This window comes from Pteronotus mesoamericanus, unplaced genomic scaffold (genome assembly GCF_021234165.1).
Source record: "Pteronotus mesoamericanus isolate MK-2021 breed Mesoamerican mustached bat unplaced genomic scaffold, CSHL_Meso_final scaffold_31, whole genome shotgun sequence".
Lineage (NCBI taxonomy): Eukaryota > Metazoa > Chordata > Mammalia > Chiroptera > Mormoopidae > Pteronotus > Pteronotus mesoamericanus.
In genome coordinates, this window is record NW_026555312.1 from 15,670,685 (window position 1) to 15,673,626 (window position 2,942).

The following is a 2,942-nucleotide window of genomic DNA, read 5'->3' on the forward strand; positions in this document are numbered from 1 at the left end:
CTTTAGTCATAGTGGTAAATCTGTAGTGACAGACGTTTGTTCTATATTTGTGAATGACCTGATTTGGCATGCATGCAGCTCGTTCTACTGACAATAATGGTAACATGGTGTGAGGGAGAGGGGGGAAAGAAAGGAGAAAGAATGAGAGGAGGAGGCGCAGTAGAGGGAGGAGAGAAACTCAGGCAGACAGAAAGGGAGAAGAGGAAAGGACTATTAAATAGTGAAAGATCAGGAGCAGCTAAGGGTGACTCAAACCTGTCTTTAATAGATCATTATTTTCATTTGGGAGCAATTCTAATTGATTCAGGGAGAATTGCCTTTCCTTCCTGCAGACCCCCCTCCTCCCACCTCTCCCTCCTCTCCCCTGCAATCTCTGGGGAAGATAGATATTCAGACAGCTGTCAGCTGGTGCGGGATGCTTCTGCATCAAGGGGTCCCTTGTAATTTGCAGAACTTGCCTGGCCCAGCCCTCCACCCTTTGCTGCAATCCTGCAGTCTCCTCCGGTTAGAAGGAAACTGGCCCAAAGTGATGAAAAAAACAAAAACAAAAACTAAGGCTGTAATAATTAGGAGAAAAGTAGTGTTATGCCCTCTGCTACTTCCCTTTCCCTCAAGCCATTCCCTCTTAAAGTAACAGATATAATCCACAGCAACAGCAATTAGGACACCCAAAGACACCCTGGCTGAGAGTAAGCTAGGAGTAGTAGGCAGAGCACTGAACGGGAGACGGGAATCCTGCGTACTGCTCCACACTTGCTGTGCAACTATAGACAAGGCCCCACCATCTCTGAGCCTGTTTCCTAACCCATAAATGAAACAATTCGAAAGAAGATCTCTAGGGACCATTTAGCATTAAAAATCACAGTTCTCATGGGTAAGTATATAGATATGTAAGTAAGTGGCTTTGGTGCCATCTCCTCAGATATCTTTCCTGACCTGCCTATCCAAAATATTTCCCTACGCCATCATCCTTGAACATAGCACTCACCATCATCTGACACATTTTGTCCATTTCTTTATGGCCATTTGATTAACTGTCTAGGATGCAAGCTCCATGCAAATAGAAACACAGTTTGTCTTACTTACCACTTCTTCTTTAGTGAAGAATTATATATATTCTTTATATATTTTATATTCTCATTATAAAATAAATGTTTGTGGAATATTGAATGACTCTATCCAGCAATTTTTCTATGTAGATTTTTTTCAGTTTATAAGCAATAGAGATGTACCGGGGTTACTTACTTCAGTGAGTGGATATTTATAAGGAATACACAGGCATGGAAGGGGTCAGGAAACTCTTCAAAGCCCACAGGAAACCTCTACTGAGAAATGGAGTAAGGTTATCACCACTTAAGATCCAGTTCAAGTTTTATACCCTAACAGCCCCCCCCGATGACCAGCATTTATTCTGTTCCCTGACTGCTCCGATCAAGCCTCCTTGCTCTCTGCTCCGGCTCTGCCATTTCAGTGAGACTGTTCACTGCTCCCTACTTCCCTTGTTCCAGGCTCTCCAGCATAGCCAACTCTCTGTAGGGTCTGAGATTGAACTTGTCCAGAAAGGCTGGATTGGTTTACCTAATAACTAGATAGTTATTAGGTAACTATCCCCTTTGGGACAAAATTGCCCTGATAACAGCACAAAGAGAACACATCAGAAGCAACTGTATAGCTTTTTCAAGGTATACTTCCTGGGGAATCATTGATAGGTAATTAATTAGAATCTCCATCTGGTGTTGAATTGGACATCTGGTATTTTGAAAATTCTCCCCAAGCGAGTTTTTTGTGCACCTCTGGACCAGAGATACTGCCAGGTGCCCACCCTCAGTCCAATCATGTTACCGAACCAAGGGGTTCATCTAATGAAATGCAAACAGGAGTTTGCAGCAAAGAAAGTAAAGGTTTATTTAAGGAAATGGCACCAAACCTGCAGTCATGGGTGAGCTGTTGCTCTCAGACCTGGCTACCTGATGACTTCTAGGGGATGGGTTATATGGGGGAAAAAATGATTTATCATACTGGAGTTAGAGTCACGGTGTCTTTTGATAGGTTGGCACCAGGGTAAGGGTAGCTGATCAGTGCATCTGGTCCTGATGTCGGCCATGGCATTGCTCTGTCTGGTCTCACAAGGGTGTGGTCAGTGGGGTCATTCACTTTTCTGGATCTGGAACTGAAACAAAACTGAGGCCTAGATGCTATCTTTAGTTTAACTAATACTTTGTCTCTGTGGCCAGCAGACTCAAGGCTTTTTCCCTAAGATTATTTGATGCTGACAAGACATCGCTGTCCAGACAGCTTAATGATTAATGGAAAGGATGTGCAAGGGAGAGGGACAAGTGAGTCGGGATGCTCCTAATCTAGAAAAGGCCAGTTTTAATCAAAAGGAAAGTAAGAGAAAAGGTCAGATTAAAAAAATAAAGTTTCTGTATGGTTACAACCTGCTCTGCTCAGGGAGGTGGAATCCTGGGGGCAAAGCATGACAAACACACAGAACTCCATAGAATCCTTCCATATACCCTGTCTACCTTTCCATCAATCTGTGCATCCTTTCTGCTATCTTTATACGAACATTCCTACATATGGTATTTAGATATTAAGTTTTGATTCTAATATCCCTCTCCTTTCCCTTCAGAAGCACTTATGAGGAATGATTAAGACAAGTTAGAGTGATTCAAAAAACTGGAAACAGAAGAAGATATATTCTAGCTGTGGTAATAGAGAACATAAAGCACATAACTCTGGATTCCATTTCAGGATGAAAATTCAGCTTCTTAAAATAATAATTCTTTATTCTGTATTCTTTCTCAGTCATACTGCCTCCAAAGCAGGTGCCCCTAGAAAGGAATTTATTCTTTTATGAGTCACGTGAGGGCAGCCCACAGAATGAATTATGAAATAAAAATACTACTTATTTATCAAAAAGAAACCAAGAAAAACAAAGA